General features: G+C 29.3%; 1 long non-coding RNA gene across 8 annotated transcripts; it reads right to left on the bottom strand.

Moving 5' to 3' along the window:
* Positions 1–1865: 1865 nt before the first annotated feature.
* LOC143229984 (uncharacterized) lies at positions 1866–18665 on the bottom strand. Of its 8 annotated transcripts, none has more exons than XR_013016153.1 (7): positions 18535–18665; positions 17010–17123; positions 14988–15097; positions 11513–11687; positions 10751–10881; positions 4445–6905; positions 1866–2429 (listed from the first exon to the last, which is right to left on the bottom strand). It is a non-coding gene; the product is annotated as an uncharacterized LOC143229984 (long non-coding RNA). The 8 variants fall into 8 exon arrangements; XR_013016157.1 differs by having other exon boundaries at positions 1898–2429; positions 4445–4521; XR_013016154.1 differs by lacking the exon at positions 1866–2429 and adding an exon at positions 2890–3828.
* Between the last annotated feature and the right edge of the window lie 2724 nt (positions 18666–21389).

Genomic DNA, 21389 nt, shown 5'->3' with positions numbered 1-21389 from the left:
TTTCGTAATAAGTGTAACAAGAAAAAATACACATTTCAACAGTTCATATTCAGATTAGTTAAGGTCAGGGAGGTTTGGAAAATTTCCCCGGGAGCCACTACTTCTTAGAAAGGAGGACCCACACGCTAATCCTTCCCTAGGGCACTACGCAAAGTCCTTTTGCTGAAGACCATAAACCTGTACAATGTCACCAAAGAGATGCGATCTTTCTTATGGACCAAGTAATCTCGGTTGCGTAAGCCTAGTTAATAGTAAATTGTAACAAATGATATAGCCAAGAAAACCGCAGAGTTCGATGTATTTATAATTGTATATTGTACGACATTTCTCCATATCTTTAACATTGTATTTAGGATGTAACTTTATGATTTGTACGACAGACATCATTTTCTACAATATTTTGCCAGAAATGTTTTCATCTTCATAATTATCTCCTTGTACTGCAACCTGAAAATGGTAAAAAACATAAGTTACGTGTTGTTCACATAGCATAAATAGATATTTTTAATTATTTGGCATTATTTTGTGGGAATTATGCATTACAGGTAAAACGCTTTTCTTATTCTCGCTTCCTTCCCATCGTTTCGAGGTCAAAGATGTTTATTATTTTTTATAAGGGGGTTAGTAAAATTTGTAAGAAGTACAAATACCTTCGATTTACGTGTAATGTCACATTTCTGTGGGTAAGCGATACAACAAAGGGATTTTCAACGTTCTTTTCAGTATGGAATCTACCTAACTGATCATAACCATGTTGTAATTACTTGTGGGTGAATTACAAAAGTGACAGTCTGTCCTGTTAGTTTGATTTTATCTTTTCTAAAATTAGTTTAACACTATTCTACTATCTCCTTTAATTTGTCATTGTGGTGAGCACCTATTTGGGGGCAAATGTTTGGTTTATTAATAATAATTGTATTTGCCATATAAAACTTGATCAAATATAGACCTTCATTTCCAAGACAGCACACCACTTTAAAAATAATCCATAAAAGTGTTTTTGTTTGTTTTTAAACAAAGTTACATTTGGCTATCTGATGTGTCCACCATGGGGAAACAAACTCCATATTTTCACATTACAGGTCCATAGACTTACCATTATCTCACTAGAGAACCCATAAACGTGTACCTGAAGACAGGTAAAATGTGAAAGTTTATTTTTCATGTACCACCATGTTTACCAACACAAGTCCAGCAAAACACTTCATAACTTGTCACTACTTCTTAACAGTTTGCTGTAGTGTATTGATACATGATGTTAAACAGCGATATTTTAAAGTATAGAGTGAAATAACAGGCATCTGGATTTATTTAATCTCAGGTGAGAAGACAGCATTCCAATTTAGTTCCCCAGTTGGCTTCCAAAGACAGCAACCACCACAACTTATAATTTAATGATATATATGTATTTTGATTGTCTATGTGATTTATAATGAATGCTTCAAATGTAAATTTTGGTCTACAAATAAACATTTTGGTTGCAAATGGCTTCATATCTACTACATTTTCCACATATACAATCCTTAATCTATATGAACTGATGAAAAACGCTTTGAAAACATATCTACAGCCTATCACACATGACCAATTTCCTTACTTAAATCAAAGATGAATGCAACAGTCTATGATATATGATAATAAGAGCTTCTTTATTTAAGGATAAGGGACTATTCAGGCAAGGATCTATTTACCACCATGCATAAAATTATCCCTTAATATATTATAAGAAAAACTGCATACCAGGAAAAAGTCATGACAAAGTTACAACAAAGAAAGATTTGATGAAAAAAGTGAAAACTGATAAAACTCAATTGAGATTTTTCAGAAAGTCTGACATAAGAATAGCATATAAGTTCAATAAACAAGAGAAAATGAATGCAACTAAGTCTTAAAATATGACTCAATATAAGGTCAATCTTATATTTGAAGAAAACATTAAAAAGTTATTTTTATTCTAAAATCTTTATTAGTACAAGCAATAAATTAAACAGAGAATTTCTTTCATAAAAATAATAGTTTTCTGAGTTAATTAGCTTGGGTGAAAGTTTTACTGTAAGTTCACAATAAGATATTGGTAAAACAGCTGCTAGTGTCTGGATCTTCTGTGAGATTATGTAAATCATTCCAAAATGTTTCCCATAAAGTAGATGTCTTTCAGAAGTTTTAATATAAACAACATTCCAGTGTTTTAACATAAACAAATGTTTAAAGTTTGAATACAAAATAAGCATCTTTCTACAGTTCTAATGTACATAATGTATATTCAACTTGAATTAAACAACATTCTAGTGTTTTAATATTCAGTTTCTGATGCTCTGCAAAGGTACAATTCATTTAAACATCCTGCCTTGAATGCATTTCTTGCTCAAATAATTTTCCTATGGAAGGTATCCTTCCATTTGTATCCTGGTGTGTTCTGCATTAAGGTCCTAAATGAATTTTCAAGAATGCTTTAACATAAAATAAGGATCATTCCAGATGTTTTAAAGTACACGTTTTTAATGGAAAAAAGTTTTCCTAAATGAATTTTCAAGAATGCTTTAATATAAAATAAGGATCATAACAGATATTTTAAAGTACACATTTTTAATGAGAAAATTTTTCCTAAATGAATTTTACAGAATGCTTTAACATAAGGATAATTTCATGTGTTTTAAAGTACACATTTTTAAAGTTTTAATATCATGCAAATATATTTCTAAAATTTTAACTTGAATCATCTTCAATAAGTTTTCAAAACAAGTATAGTCATTCTAAAGTCTTGTACTTAAAAAACACTTAATACATATTATTTTAAGTTCAAATCTTAAAAAGAAGAATTATAATTTCTTGACAGAAAACTCAATGTGTATTATGAGGTATCAATGAATTTTGTCTCATCTTCCATAGAAAGAACAATTTTATTTAATGCAATGTGATTAAATTTAAATTGTTTAGAACTCTTATTAATAATTTTAAGTTTAAATGGTTTATAAACATTTATTAGGTAAAGTGACTATTACCTGCAGTGTAAAGAAAAAAATTATATGAAGATATATTTCATTGTAAAACTTCAACACCCATAATGGTCTAATATCTACAGCCAAATAACAATAATATATTTAAAAAAATGCTAAGAAAACTTGAAATTAAGAATTAATTTTAAGCACCTCTAAACTAATTTCTTTATATCACCATTTTTATGATAGCTGTTTTTCACAAGAAAAGGAGAAAAAAACATTGAAACAGTATAGAGTAGAAACCTAATTGTCTTTGCAGTTAACTTCAGAATTGATGAATACATTTTTTTTAAGAATTTTAAAAATCAACATTTTTCAATGTAACTTAGGAGCAGTAAAGTAATAAATATGATCTAGTGCATATAAATGCACTTTAAAAGCTTTGATTACTTGAAATAATTTACTTGAAAACAAAGGTTTCATCAGACATTCATACTGAAATTTATCCTGATGAATATTATAAACTTATTTTAAATCTTTAATAGCACACACAATATACTGTAGCACTTAATACGTGAATAGTATTTTGGCATGAATTATTATAATATTTATGTCATGATACGAGTTATTTCGATTCAAGACAATATATTTAATGTGATTATGATTGATATGTTTTTTTTTTAATCTGGACAAACATCATATTAGTAACTTAATGTAGTTTTCATTCTTAATAATATGGTGTTATATTCAAAGGATGATCTCTTTTGAAGTTTTACCACTAAAAGTGCTTCATTTAATGCAGAATGCATTCAGTTTTCAGGATAATTGCTATAGACTTTTGTTTATCTTCAATGGAATAAACTTCCTTGAAACATCCATACTGAATGTTCTGATAATGAGAAAAATTTTAAGAAAATATTGAATCATGGATGTAAAACAGCTAAAAGGAAAATATTACACCTGCACCACAATGTTTGTTGTTAAAATTCACATTTAAATTATATTAAAACTGACATTTTAAAATGAGGAAATAAATACTGGGAAAATATAAAGTTTTATTTCAAACTTTTTCAGAAGATTTACATACAGAAACAACATACATTTTACTAACTACAATAAATATATTTTCTTCACAGTTTTTTTAAGATATTTAATTATCAGCAGCAGTTAAACTAATTTAAAGCAGATTACATTTCATATTTTGGGAATAAAACAGGTGATAAGTTTTCATTTAATCTGAAATGAGGCTGAATGACACATATTTAGCTTGATTCTATTATATTTACAAATCAAGAACAATATTGACCATTTGAAATACACACACAAAAAGTATGTTAGCAAAAAAATGTGTCATAATAATCCTTTTATAATTTTTTTTTCAAATTAATTAACCTAACATGAAAAACACATCTTGATTATGATTTTTATGAATAAACAAAAGGTAAGCATGATGTTTAAACTAAATAAAAACTACCCATATTAGATAATCTAGAAGAAATGCTCACCCTACAAGTAGGTTTAACTGCTAGTTTCTGCATAAAGCTACTGAGTCTGTGGCCTTTTCTGGAATTTTCTAACAGTCCTACAACAATGTATTCATACTTTACATTTGATAATGTTCACCACTCCATGAGAAAAAAGGATTTTATTAAAATTTTAGTTTAAAAATGAGTTATCATTACATCACAGAGTAGGTTTTTATTGAAGTATTTCTTTGTAGTCACAGGTGTCAATGAAATTGCTTTACTTTTCCATTGCAACACTCATGAGATTTTTCACTGAAGAAAACAAATAATTAAAAAAATTCTTTTTCTGATTGTTTTATATTTGAAATTTACTCCTCAATTGTTTGTACTTTTAATTTGTTAAATCTGAAATATACCATTTTTGTGGAAATTTCAACTGTTTTATTTACTGGTCAACTATAAAAATACTGCCTAGTTTAAACATATTACCCAGTTATGAATTGCAAGAGTTTCCAATATCTGATTTTTGGAGGTATAAATCACAAGCTTCATAATAATAAGATTATGGCTATCAGAGAAAATGCTGAATTAAACAGGAAACACCAGTATGCTAATGACACAATACCTATTACATGTGATGCTGCATGTGCAAATAGTAACATACCGGAATAATATCATGAGACAATCCACTGATAGAAATGCTGTATGATTATCCAATTCACTGCAAAATTACCATCCAATCAGATAGTGGACACTGGATAGTGCAGTGTCATATTGATATTTGTCCCATCCCTACTTTTAAAAATTTAATGTTTGCAGCAGTCATCACTTCTGGATATAACCATAAACGAACAAGGCAAAATTCTGAAAAAATATTTATCAGTGACTTAGGTTCTAACCTTTCAAAATGGCCTTACCTTTACCTTTGTAAGGCAAGCAAACATTATTTTTGGTAGAGATAAATACATCTAATAAATAAAATACATTTATGTTGTAAAGAAACTATATTTGTATAATTTCTTTGAATTAGATAAAATTAACACTGGTCATTATAATATTTTTCCATCATCTACTTTACTTACTAAGCCTAACATACTTGATGTACTGTAGTAGAAGAAAATTTCTGTAGCTTTCAAACAAAAAATCAACATGAAAATATTTTCAAGAAGAAAACAATAAAAACAACAACTCAGATCTTGGATATGTTCCTAAGCTTTTTAGACTTCCCACTAGATTTTATTGTTCACCTCTACAGGAGTTCTGGCTAGTCACTTTATCAAGAAAAAATAAATTACTACTATAAACACTTTATATACTCTACACTGATGTAAATCATTTATAATCTGCACCATCCAACAGTTCTTATACGTAAACTATAGCTTTTTTCAAACCTGAACTAAATTGGTAGTTGTTAATATATTTTGTGGCATTATATAAGGGTGGCAGTGAAGGATTGTAGTAATAACACCACTAATACAAAAGGAAAATCATGTACAAAACAAAATCTGGATAATTCTGTTCTTAAGAAATAATAAATTCTTAGCATATATAAGCCTATGCTTTAGGATGGGCACAGAAAATCTAAATAAATTAACAATAAATGCTTTGTTTACAGGTAAAACTCTTCAAAATTGTGAAGTAATTAAAAATATTTTTCTCATTTTTCTTTGAAAACTACAATAAATCTCACAAAATGATAAAATATCAATTCTAAAACATATTGAGTTAAAAAAGAATTACAGAATTATAATTAAAATGTGCATTTAAATTTTGAAATTCAATACAGAAGTGTGCATTCAATGTCTGATAGTATTCACTTGTATGGAAGAGTTACTGATAAGTAACAATTTCTTAAACATAGAAAAAATTACTTATGCATCTAAATTACAATAATTCAAAATATTATTAATTTCTTTATCATTTTGTTTAATTAAAAATATTGTACCAAATATCCTGCACAGTGATTTTTTTTTTTTTTCATTTATGGTAGGGTAAGGAGGATAGCTTGTGAAATCAGCTAAGGGGTTTCCAAAATTTGCTCTTGGGAGTTGTTGAAACTTCTAAAATTCTAAGTTAATATTGAAAGATGAATAAATTGAAAGTGTTTTTATAAAATAAACACTTAAGTGAATGCTTATCCAGCTGCTACATGACATCATAAGGAGACTTTCTATACAAAATTATCCATAACTTGAAACAGCTTTGATTTTTAGGCCTACTAATATAAACAGTAATTTTTAGTTCCTTTCTCCTCTGATGACTAAAACCTTTTGAAGTTAAAACTCATTAGAAAAACTTATGAATTATCCATGTGTTAAGCCTAGTAGTTACATATCAATTTTCAAACCATCTTTGCAGAGAGCACTCTCTATTTTCTTCTATCTTAAAAGCTACAGTTAATCCAGTAAATGGTGCAAGAGGGAAAAGTCTAATTTAATCATATCAGAGTGATCTTAGGATATTCTGATTCCTGAAGATTTATATTAGTTTCATCTTCAAACTATCAGGATAAAAAAAAAAATATTATTTTTCAAATATTCCACTTTATGATTTATAGTATATGCTTGTGATGGAATTAACACACTTAAATATGAGTGTACTTATTACATGCAGCTACTGTCATCTCCTATAATGTTTATGTTACTTCTAATGAAAAAACTAGATAACCAAAGTTGAATATACATCACCTCGACAATATATTTCCACTTGTCAGTCACAAACAGAACTTTCTGAGACATTCCTTTAATGAACAAGCAACACTCTGAACTCATTTTGTTGATAAATCAATAAAAGGATCATTTTTTTGTTCTTGTTTCATGACTTTCTCTGGTTCGTCTAGATCTTTTTCTTGTCATTTCTGAGTGATTTCCCTCATTTTATTCTACTTCTACCTTCTTTACCCTTGTCTTTTCCCACAAATACAGTAATTCATTTTAGATATATCAACAAAATTTACTAAAACTATATCTGGCAAAAATATAACTTGATCAGAAAGGCGAATAGTAACTATAGAAAGTTATTCATGATCTATATATGATAAGTTGCATATCCATTAACCTTGTTCCTCACCATTCATATAGCCTGTAACTACACAGGCTAAAAACCCTGAAATTCTTGGTGCAATTCAGTTTTAAATGTGGTGAGAAATGTATATGACAATTGGTAGACTTTTTTCTTGGAGGTTTATATTACAAGATTTTGCCATGTAGTAAAAATCTCCATTCTGCAATTATAAAATAATTCAAAGCACAATGTTTTAGTTTCTTGAAGCCAAGTGTATCTATAGTACTGGACCATATCATTAAATCATGGAGAATTGTGATTTCAGCTTGAAAAAAAAAAGAACAGTTCATAACTGACTTAAGTTAAACACAGACATAGTGGAGGTAGTGAATAAAATAAAACAGCTTGATATCAGAAGAAAACCCAAGAATACAAGTTATCCATTGGAATTAAAGTGAACTCTCTTATAAATATCAAAATATAATTCACCTGTATTTAAGTTTGTAGATGGGACTCAAGATCTTTCTCACAACTTCTCCCAAAATACACAATAAAATGCTAGATCAACTATCAAAAGCCATGCAAGATAATTATGTCATCATGTGGAACAAAGCATGTATCTACTTAAGTGAATGCAACAAAGTTTATTATTATTGTCCTTCTGTTGAGACAACAAAAATAGTGTAAAGCATGCCAAGTTTTTCCAGAAATATATATACATTGATTGCTAAAAGCTCCAGCTATAATAATGATTTAAATAACTAAAGAATTGAGAAAAAAAAACAAAATGAGTTCTGCATGCTGACAAGCTTACAGTAAAGGAATCCATCTTTATCTGGACTGAATGCTAATAATATATGATTACATCAAGACAAAGTGTCCAACCACATGCTTAAGTCAACACACCATTTCTTGATAAATATGCAAACACAAACACATATTCGTGCAATGCTATTTGCAGTTCATTCATCAAATGCATCTCACATGGATTTCTGTTTCTTAAATAGGACCTCAGAACTCATCGATGGACCTTGTACATCATGTATAAAGAAGTGAAACAGGCTGGATCTAAATGTACTAGAAAAAAGCCTCTTGCAGAGCAAAAGTTCATAATTTAGCCCACCACAAAGAACAATACTGGTGGTGGATGGAAGAACAGTAAAGCCTATGTAGACCAACTTGTGTCATTACTACAGATCATATATAAGACAAGAAACAACTAAAAATACACAGATCACACAATCTTTTATAAAATTAATTATTTAAATACAATTAGCTTCTATTCTACTACACATTGTACAGTTTTAAAATTTTGCTATTCTAAGATATGATTAACATATTAAAATGTTTTCCAATACCATGCGAATCAAAAGCACATACATCATACATGGTGATCAAAAACATTCTTTCTTTATAGATATTTTATGCAATTTTAAAGGTTACTATCAAACTGAATTACCTTTTCACCTAGATTAAAATTTCCGATGATATTATTGAAGTTAGTTAACCCTTTTGCTGTGGATGACAGGTCAAAGGTCATGTCATTGCATTTGTTGACTTGCACTCAAAATTTTATTGAACTACCATTTTATGAATTTATGTCAATAAGTCTAGGATAAAATGTAGATTATAATCCAAATGTTAATGTTATATATGAGTTAATTTCTTAATTTAAAAGTAAATATTAAAAGAAAACATCTAAATATAGATTTTAGTGAGTCATGTGGTGCGTTAAATACAGCACTGATTAAAATCAGATGTTTGTGATGTCAAAACACTAAGTCTGAAGTTTGTAAAATGAGAAACTCAAATTAGTAATATTATCAAGCCAAAATATAAAATATGAATCTCATATCTTTTTATTTTGCTGAGATCTAGCGTATGTACTGAATCAAGCACAGTGGCCCAATTAACCTCTTTCCATTTTGAGAATGGTCCTTTGTATATACTTACTTCAATACATGACATGTGAATAACCAATCAACAGCTTAAAATGTCTTCAGTGGTTATTTTAGCCATTTTAAACTGTGAAAAGTCTATCATGTTCTTTTGATCCAATATTTCAAGGAGGTAAGTTGTGTCTTCAGTGTGCTTGAAGTTTCATAAATTATAGTGGAATTCTACAGTATCAGTGTAGTTATTCACAATTTTTTAGTTATTCAACTGTATATATGTAAAACTTAAAAAACATTTCTGTTTGATATCCTCCATGTGTGAAAATTTAAAAGGCTTAGCAACCTATGTCTAGCAGCAACCAAGTACAAAGGTTGAAGTCAGAAAAGATAATTGTTGCTTTACTTCTCAATTTATTGTTCTATATTTCAAGAAAAATAAGTTTAATAATTTATTTCTAAATAGTAGTAATCTATATACATATATATCACATATAATAATTGAAGTGTGACTGTATATTACAAAATATTAGTCCACTGAAACATAGCCAAGACAAGAAACTAAAGACAAGTTTTATATTGCTGGATACGTAATGAGCACATGTGCACTGCATCAACACAAGTTATGTAATATTAGTTAGGAATGACTGAAATGTCAATATAATAAAAAAAAAAAATAAATATATATGTAAATATATAGCATTATGAGACTTAAGCTACTTAGATTAAACATTTTTATTTTTGTGTTATAATATGTAGCTATTCTAACATGAAGAAGACATAATTTATATTTATTTCTTAATTTTTTTATGGCAATTACAAGGAGAGACAAGTGACAGATCCTACGTAGGTAAAATATAGAAAATAACATAAAATATAACGTTTTATTGAACACAAACATTTGAAATATATTTAGGAGGTTTTAGGAATTACGTAACTAATATATGAGATTTGGGGGACAAAAAATTTTTTTAATCATAACATGAAATAACTTTGCACTCAGAGTAGTAATGAAAAAGACTATTTTCACAAAAAAATCTTTAATAAATATATTTCATTAAAAATCTGATTTTTTTGTATACAAAATACATGTAACCTTTACTAAAAGTCAACCAAATTTTGTGAAGATACACATGCTGTGTCAAAATTTAGGGTGCAAATGTGTGGATGAACTTGTATACATACCGAGCCTGTAGTGAAAAGACTAACAAACATTTTAACCCCCCTGTTGACACTTTCAGAGTATCATCTATGAAAAACAGGATGAGCTATTAACATTAGAAATAAAGAACTTACTTTGAAGTACTTATTTAAAGTACTTTGAAGGTTTACATTTCTAATGTATGTTTTTCTATCTAAAAAATCTAACAGCACTGAATCACTTCCATAAATATACAAGACTCCATTCCAAAATACAAAATCAATACTGTAGCACCATCCATAAACTTACATGTTCATAAAGGAAGTGCTGAGTGGAGCAAATAGCAACATCTACTTCAGATTTTCATTCTCCAACTAGTAAACTTCTTTAAAACATTTCAAACTTTTGTTATCTTCACTGTCCTTAGCATGGTCAGTTACCTAAAATGGTTCAGTAAATATCCAGGATTAATTTAACCATAAAAGCAAGTGGAAAGACAAAGAAAACAATACAAGCAGACTGAAAAATGCTGGTAATGATTTATTTCATGATATTTTTGTAGTGAGCAAACCAATATAAAATATTATTGTATTTCATATTTATTAGGCACTTAATGTGTGCACCGTATTTAGCTGTTTGGTAATATCTTACTGAAGGTTAAGATATGAAGCAAATTTTTCTGATCAATTCAGTCAGCACAGCCTGATAACACTAAATCCACTGTCTCCTATCAGTGTTGAAAACACTTTATATTTGCAACTATTTCTGAAAATGAGTTGTAACAGGAATATTAAATTTCATAAGTAATAAAGCACATTAGTTACAATAATTTACCAAGAATAATTTTTCAATGACAAAAATATAGTTTAATAATCAATATAGATAATAATAATTAAAAGTATAAGTTAAAACTTTTTCATAATGATTATTAGGTTAAGATAATTTTCATATAATAACCAAATTATGTGTAAATATACATCCATAATCATAAGTCATAATTACATGATGAATACTCAAATGCTACAAATCCAATTGAATACTACATTAATAAAGTTGGTAAGACTTCAGGACCTTTACAGGACTTCTCATTTTTCTTTGACCATAATTCATTTGTCTGTTGTACTTCATGATATCCATGTAAGGAAATGCATTCATGTAGGCACTTGGCAGATTTTCATAGTTGACAAAATTTATCCACTGTAAGATATAAGCTTGACCCACTGGGGTTTTTCCCCATATTTTCCAACTACATGAGAAAAGAATATGCATCAAAACTGCACATGAACATTAATATTCGTTTAACAGAAAACAACAAAAATGAAATGTATTATCAAAGGAGACTTAAAAGAGAAACACTGTGACAACAAAACAATGTAAAACAAATTTTTTTCTATGCTTTCAGCACATTATGTAATATCAACTACTGTAATTTATTGTAAAGTCTCATGAAATACAGGTTGATGAAAAATGCTCTTAAACATTAGCAACAACTTGTATGTGGAACATACAATGACAAAGCCTCTGTATAAACCAGAGATCTCTGCTATAAATACACATCATACAATTGCTACTTTATAAATCTTTCATAAAAATTCACAGAAACATTAAATGAAAGTTTTTATTTCAATATGCTATTAGAGATGTTGTGCAACTTTTTCTTTATAGACAATTAAGTATTTCAAAATAAAAAAGGATCAGAAAATGGCATAAACAACTCCACAATAAGTTCCTGAATTCAGTCCCCAAACTGCATTTATTTTGATTAAATTTGTTATATTGGCAAGAATTTAAAACATGTCAAAATCTTATCTTTGAATTACTTTTTGTAGGACAAGAGTGACTGGTTGTGTTTATAATATTATACACAGCGCACAACAATTAAGCACTCTGCCTCTCAATAATTTTCCTCCTGTTGGTTACATACAAAGCAACAAGTGTTGAGTATGCCGTAAAGGAGGTAAGTTTCTAATGATATAAGTACATTAAATAGAGCAGTTATGTAAAAAGTGATTATAAAGAAAACCCAACATTCAAAATGTAACAATAACATCAAAATTACAAAAGTGACACTAGGACCCACAAGTTTTATTCAAGAAAGCATGGACTTGGAATGGTATTTAATAAAGAGTCTGAGATGTTTAATGTCTTACATCATTCTGTCAGCACATCAATCTTATTCCTAAATAATGCTACATCATCAGTTCTAGACAGTGTTATTTGGTCCCACAATATTCTGTACAGTGACTAACATTTTATTTTGATTGTCAATATTATACTGTCAAAAGAGACATACTGCAAACTTGGAAAGTGATATAAGCATAATAATACAGCAAAAGATGGTTGCAAAACACCTTGTACGATGTGAAAACATTCTGAAATAAGGCTTACAATTCTCAATATGCTTCTGGTCAAGTTTTATCCACCTCAAAGAGAAGATTTAAAAATATTATCATTACAGAATATTCCTTTATAATCACCATATAAAATGCTACATTTAAAACGTTATAGGTTCATACTGACGTCAAAATTATAACTGTCATGTAACTTACATAATCATAAAGTATTAAAATTAATATAATTTTAATCTATTATCAGTCAAGTGGCAAAATGAATCCTTTACAATAATACAAAGTATTATAAACCTACTTGAAAATGTTTTACAAAAAAATCAAGCGTAAATAATAAGATTCTTTAGCCTAAACCAGTTTTTTTTTTCTCATCTGGAAACATAACAATGATATGTCCAGTCTTCCACGAAAATTAAACTTGTAAAAATAGGCTAAATAACTTTATCTTCCATTTCAAATTCTGGATCCTTCAAGAAAAAATTAAACATGTACATCACTTTTAACATGATTTTTAATGTTTCATGTGAAGTAAATTACAAAATACTTTTGTTTCTAATTCCACAATATTTATCATACCAAAAAGAAAAACACATGGATATTTTATATATATATATATCATCAGTTGCTCTGTAACAATCAGTAAATAAAGTACCTAACACAAGTTTTGCTGTAAAAAATCAGTCACCTTTGCAGTAATGGTCATCTCAACTTTTCAGTTAAAAGTGTCAGTAATCACAACTTTGACAGGCATCAATGTAAGAAACAACAAACTGATTCAGATCAGTTTCTCTGGTAAGAACCTGTGGACAAAATTTTACATCATTCTCTGTGTAAAAATCAGTTTACAGTCATTTCAACTTCTCTGTAAGAAACAGTAAACACACAAACATGTACAACATCCTTTCTAAAAGAATCAATACTGTCCCATTAACATTACTGCAAAATTGGTAAAGCATCATATGAACTTTTCTATAATAATCAGTGAGCAGTTATATGATCCACTCATGCAGAAACAATGAAAACTGTGTATCAGCCACTGATCAAAAGAATCAACAATCACAGACTTCTAACAGCCTGCCCTGTTATTCTCTTTCCAATTCATGAGTTTTAAGCTTCTTTATATTCATTAATCATACTTTGTGTAGAAAGAAAAACATGCAAAAAAAGCTGTACTGAAGTACAAGTAAATATATAATACATATATGTGTAATTACACAAATTTCTAACATTTTGAAAAATCAGTATTCTGTAAAACAAACATTAATATCTGATCATGTTAACTATTCACAAATCTAAATCTTTTCTTGTAATTCAAAATAAATGTATATTTTGTTACTTGAAGTTACTTAGACTCGTAATGTTTGTAAGCTTAGCTTTTATTATCAATTTTTTAAGATAAATGTTCTAAAGTGACACTATAACATTTACTTTAAGCCTAATCACAGATTACACAAATAAAACATCTAAACATACAGATAGATATACACATACTCTAACAAAAAAAACATAAATTTAAGCAAAAAACTGCAAACTATACAATATATATAGTCTAATTTGTCTAACTACAAGAATGAAACCCCAAAATTTAGCTCAAAGCTTCAATACAGCATATAATTAACATATCTATATTTTGAAACTAGACAATAAACATATATTAGGTGTAGTACAGTGTTATAAAAAATGTTCACAATTTTGACACTATTTAAAAAACATTTAATGAAAAGAGCTTTCCTCTGTGAAAATTCTCTAAAATACATTGATATTAACGACTATCAAAATGTATTACATTTTTTATTTCAGAAGTTTAGTTCATTAAAATAGATTTAAAAAAAAAAAGTTTAACCTAAGAGCATGCTAACGACAAATATTTTCTTTGGATTTTATGGTTCTGACATATTTTGTCAAACAAAAACTAGTCAACTGTAATTCTTTACTTATACAGTACAATGAGAATGCTATTAGAAAATAGATGAGAAAAAAAACAGAAACATTTAGTGAGCTTCTTTATTTTCCAATATATCTTTTACTTAGGTGCATTTGTGCAGAAATAAATGTTAAAAGATTTAATTTCCTCTTCTTGTCTTACTATTACACCAAAGAGTTCTGTTTTAGCAGATGCTGTGGTAAGTAAGATATAGCAAGGAATAAAGGTCCCCTAGTCTTCCCTGTATTTGCTGCACTCAACAAGCAATACTTACTGTTAAAGTTAGTTCACTTCCTAAAAACTACAGTACGTGTTTCCACATGATGTGCAGTGCAGCTCCTCACCAGGAAAAGGATAGCATCACCTGTGTACACTGGGACTCCTCTGAATTAAAGATAAAAGAAGATGCTGTAAAAAACATGGTATTAAGGAACACTGATACTAAAACAGGTAAGTACCACGTATCTGTAATGTACACAACAGATTCTAGGCTAAATTAAACAGAATATACATTGGACACGAAAATCAAACACAGGTGTACAAATAAATAAAGTCTTTACTTATACAATAACAAAACACACTGCTGCTTCACTGGACTGTTTAGTTTCCATGTTCTGTAACAAAATTTGCAGCTAGCTGCTGAAGCAGACAAGGATCACATCTGCACAAGACAAAGACAACAGTAAAATTAATTATATATTACAACAAAAGTTCTTTATGTGATTTCTTACACTACCAGGAAATACCTAAGTTAATCATGCATTTACAATGAACACAAATCACCAACTCATACTAAATATACAAGTTCATATACCATTTTTGATGGACATGGCAAAAAAACCAGGCCAAGCAAGTATAAGCCTTAGTGAATAATTGTTGTTGCACCTAACTTCTATTCAAACAAGAGGATTAGCATAGTATTATGCCCTTTCATATCCATTTATAAAAATGTAAACAACATACAGAATTGATACACAAAAATTTATTCATATATTCTTGAATAAAGATGTTTTTTTCTAATCTTGGAGAGGAAAATACAGAAGTTGTTTGAATTGCTGTAAAAACATATTACTGTTGTGTTAGTTTGAACTTGAAAGCTTTTATTTTGTGAGTGATTCTAGAGTTTTTTAAAACAAAGTTTTCTATTATGGAACTCATGCAATCTTTATTTCTTTCAATGTTCTACATTATACAAATTTCACAGAGTTATTAAAACTCATCATCTTCCCTGCTTGATCAAAAGACTTACTATTGCTCTTCAGAATTACCAGTCATATTCTTTGAATTAAATCTAAAAGTACTTGAGGAGTCCAACACCATGGGATATTTGTTTCTTTGTTTTAAATTCTAAATCAACTCAGTATTTAATAACTGGGCAATAATACAGAAATATATTTCAATATTAGGGATAAAGAATTCAGAAATTACTCAACTCTATGTTACTGGTGGGGGTAAACTGTATGTGCCATGTCTTTTTACACAGTACCATTCAACACAGTATTATGTATTCGACTGTAGTTATCAACTATTCATATTACCCTACATTACTGGTTTAGTGATAATTTGTGAGAAATGCCAGTAACAATATATGTGACTACTAACAAAACTGTAGATATGCATTTTGGAGGTTTCAGGTGTTATACAAATGCAACATACACCCTGTACAATGGACAAAAGTATTTTAATTCTTCCAAACAAAACAATCTTGCATTCTATCTTGACTGGTTTATCAGTTCATAGATACTTCTTGAATACAAATACTTTATTATTACATATTTTTTTGTGTACAACAGAATTGTACTGTTTATTAAAAGCTTTCCACATTTTGTAAAGGTACCCATAGTACATTTGAAATTATATTCAACGTTACTTCTATACATCATTGATTCACTAGATCATCCCTGTACACTTTCAGTAAATTTTTAATAATAATGACAATATACAAAAAAGGAGAATAAATGTTATACTCATGCTGAGAGAAAAAATCATCTTTAGTGAGCCTGACCAAGTACCAGCAAATTGTGGAAACTGAATTCTGGAATGTGTCTAAAGAAAACACAAGATAATTTACAAAAATATTACAAACTTAAATTTTGTTTGTTTTTATTATTAAGTGTAAAACTATGTAATGGACTGTATTTTGCCCACAGTGGGTGCCAAAATCCAACTTTTAGCATTATTAACCCTGATGTTTACTGGTGAGCCACTGAAAGGATGGGATGGTGGATGTGGTCTCTAACTTATAAAACATTCATACTACTGGTAATGATTTTAGTATGTATTTTAATTTTCTTACCATAGAAATGGCATTGATAAACTCTAGTCATATCAAAGGGACAGAGTCACAGACAGAGAGATGGGGAGTCACATGACCACTCCAGCATTCTGAAGTCAAGAAAGTCCACTATATCTTGATTTAAAAACAAACAGAAACATTTGACTTTCAAGTGAATCATTTAAGTTCTTTGTGTAGAAGATCTACACTTATTTGGTAAAAGACCCACCTTATTCTACAGTACTGACTTTGGTTCTTAAAGCTATTATCATACTGCATATATTATAATGATAGTTGGTGTAAAAAAAAGAACACATTTAACTTGTTTTCACCAGAGCAGAAAACTTGAAATGATTTAATTCAGTTGTTCAAAAGGCTTAAAGCTATTTTATGTCTGAACAGAGAAATCAGATATGATGATTTGAAAATACAAGGTAGTAAGTTTTAGAAACCCAAATATACATTTGTTATGGCATATTTCTTTTCTCTTTAAGTTAGTAAACGTTTGAATATTTCAACAGATAAATAAATAAATAGTGATTACTGCTTTTTCACATTTAGTTTTTCTTAAGCAGGTATGTGGAAAACTACTAAAGATGATTAAAGGTTTAGTATTTGTTGTTTTGATATTACACAGGACTCTAAATGACATATACATTACACAACATGAATATGTAGAAATACAGAATATGAAATGGCAAATGATAAAGAAGTGACCTGTTAACTTCAAAAAATAATCATGAATTATAATATTTTGTGCATTATTCACTAGGCCAGTATCTAAATCTCAAATTTTAATCTTTGTTAGCCTTTGCATTAACTTTTAAAATTAAATTACTTATTTTCTAAACTTCACTTTAGAAATGACAATTTCACTATCACATATTAATTTAAAATCAAAGCTGCATGCATCACTTTTACAATATTAATATAATCACTGCTTTGGTTTAGTTTCCATAAAACATGTGTTTGTCTTACGTTTTAGAGGAGTTGGCCACCTTCCCAACTTCAAATTTACCTTTTGTTCTAATTGTAAAAATAATTTTGCTAAAATACCTTAGAAAAAAAAAGGCTTCTCCTAACAAAATATAAAATCAGGATCTTCCAACTGTTAAATTATTTAAGATGTTCTAATTATATTTGGTTCTAGTAATGTAACAGTAGCCCTAGGTCAGGTGGAAAGAGCATAACTAAATGTTGAGAAAAAACAACAGTGATGTTTGATCATATAAACAACACATACTCTTCCTGATGATAACTTCTTTTGTAAAATATTTGCTTTAGTGGTAAAGGTATCTTCCAACAGAAATTTTGATTACTCATTGAAACTTTAATTTCTGCTCTATTATATTCCCTGTTAGTATGACGGTAGTTCTCATATTTCCAACATAACTGTACACCTAAAGTATAATAAAATGGCATTTCCTTTATTATAAAAAAATGAAGTTACTTTCTTTTGCATCAAGTGACTGAACAATAGTTTCGAAGTCTAGATTAAAATGGATATAAATACTGAATATTCCTCTCATACACTTTACATACTTACCATACACGTCACACCTGCACAATTAATATGAACATGGCATTGACCACGTCATCACAAAATCAATTTCAGTGCTTATTTTCTATCCCATAATTCCATATGATATGATTCCCCATCAAAGAAGGGGATATAGCACTACATGGGGGAACTTTGATCAGATTATTTAGTTTGAATTTTATTATAAATAATCCGAATAAATAAAAAAAAAATATGTCCACGCATACAAATCCTTGAAATTTTCCCTTTAGAACTCAGAAACATATATAGTAAGATAATACTCGCTATGTTCTAAACGTAACTAATTATACTCCATTTTTTTCATTAAACAGAAACAATTGGAAGCATACGAAATGACTTAATAAATTACTAGCATGATGTATTACATTTCCAGTCATAAAATATTTGGAAAACATTTAGTTGTTTAATGGGAAAGCAGTTGCCAAAGCGTACTTTAGGTTGAGAGCCACATTCTACATCTAGGTCTATCGATTCATATAGTTTCGTGAGCTGATGACAAAACAATTCGTTTTACAGCATGAATAAATGATTGTGGTACATTATTAACAACGCATAATTATAATGTCCACAAAGACCAGCCATAAATATTTGAACATATAAATACCGTTGGAGCTAATACAGTAACACACGTTACGAATACATTTTATGCGACGAATTTATTATTACAAATGTAACTATTACAATCAAAACGACGCAAGGTTCATCTGCGTCGTTAAATATCCTAACATCTTTATAAAATCCGTACCACCCAACACTATGCTCTGTTACTTTGCTCATACATATTTATTTACAGAAAAATAGGAGTTATTTAGACTGTTTCAACAAAGACTTAACATTGTTATAGAGATCATTTTAAATCTTTACTAACACATAAAGAGATACAAATTCCAATTTAATTAATTTGCATTACTCAAATAAACACATGCCATAATGAATAAAACCATTTGTGTATTCATCAACATTACTGGAATCAAATTTAAATGGAGATGCAATACAATTTATTATTTTTAAAACATACACAATATCATACAATATTTTAATTGTTCGGTTTGAATTTCGCGCCAAGCAACACGAGGGCTATCTCCGTTAGCCGTCCCTAATTTAGCAGTGTAAGACAAGAGGGAAGGCAGCTAGTCGTCACCACCCACCACTAACTCTTGGGCTACTCTTTTACTAACGAATAGTGGAATTGATTGTAACATTATAACGCCCCACGCCTGAAAGAGCGAGCATGTTTGGATTCGAACATAGGACCGTCAGAGTACGAGTCGAGTGTCTTAACTACTCGGCCAATAGACACTTAATATATGTAATATGTATAATACATAGATAAGAGTAGTGTAGGCTCGTTTAATAGTACTTTTTTATTAAACATTTGTGTCACAAAATAAATTTAACAAATTTAATCACTTAGCAATTTGATGCAAGGTAGCCAGATTGACCAGCTTGAAATAAACAAAGTTGCTTAAGTGTCTCGACAGGACATTAGATATGGGAGGGAAAAATGAGAATGTAGCAACAAACGAGTTAATTTTTGCTAAACTAACATCAGCATGTAATTAAAAGTAGCAATAAAACAAAGGTTTATACTCTTATGCAAAGAAAAATCAAACACGGAGAGCAAAATAAAATAAACAAACATAAATGAACTTAAGAAATCTTTGTTCATATCATAGTGTTATGGTACCAAAATTTCTTGATTTCTCATTCGTATGATTGTACTGTTTGGAAACACAAATAGCCGTTGTGTAGCTTCGTGCAAAATTCCAAAATAAAACAAACATCCTATCTGGCTGCTGAGATCTAAGGTATGCTTAAGATATGAATAGAAAACTAAAAATGAAAGATTAAATTTAATTATATAATAAATCCTATTATAAGCAATCCAGAGTTTCAGTGTAATATCCAATAGTTAGGTTAAATACTTTAACCAAAGTCTGCATATAACATACAGCTAACCAGTCACTATTGCAGTCTTAGTCTCATATTTTTTATTTGTTATAATAAAGTGTAAACTTCCCCGAAACAGGTATAACACAAAGAAACGAGGAGAATCAAATGATAGAAAAGATTTCATACTTATCTTCAATTCTTAATCAGCTTGTCTGCTGAATAATCTTGAAGCATAAGTCAGTAGTGTCAATAGCAAACACTCTTCAGTAGACCAATATTTGTTCACCGCGATGAGTAAACTGAAACTGAATTGAAAAACACCATATACAGAATAGTCAATGTACAGTTCTAAAACATCCCCAGCCAGTTTGTACAGAAACAATTACTTAGTAGCCTACATGTGTATACTTTGTCTGTACAAAGGATTAACACTTACTTACGTCTCTTTGACATTTGATAAACACTGATGCGGTCCGACATGGCTGGGTGGTTAAGGCACTCGACTAGTAATACGAGGGTCGCGAGTTCGAATCCTCGTCACACCAAACATGTTCGCCCTTTCAGCCGTTGGGGCTTTATAATGTGACAGTCAATCCCACTGTTCATTGGTAAAAGAGTAGCCCAAGAGTTGGCGATGGGTGGTGACGACTAGTTGCCTTCCCTCTAGTCTTACGGTGCAAAATTAGGGACGGCTAGCGCAGATAACCCTCATGTAGCTTTGCGCGAAATTCAAAAACAAACAAACAAAACACCGACGTAGTTAATTACATGCATACACTGTATGGAAATCTAGAAAACTAAATAAAGATGTGTCTTATGCTAGTCAATTAAGAAATTTCGATATTTCAGCTGGAACGTTAAATCAAAACATTATTGACCAATTTTAATAATTAAATTAATTAAATTGTAAAATGTTTTAATTATTTCACTCAGTTGATACACAAGAC

Source organism: Tachypleus tridentatus, chromosome 1 (assembly GCF_004210375.1).
Source record: "Tachypleus tridentatus isolate NWPU-2018 chromosome 1, ASM421037v1, whole genome shotgun sequence".
Classification (NCBI taxonomy): Eukaryota; Metazoa; Arthropoda; class Merostomata; order Xiphosura; family Limulidae; genus Tachypleus; species Tachypleus tridentatus.
This window is presented reverse-complemented; position numbering and strand designations above follow the sequence as displayed.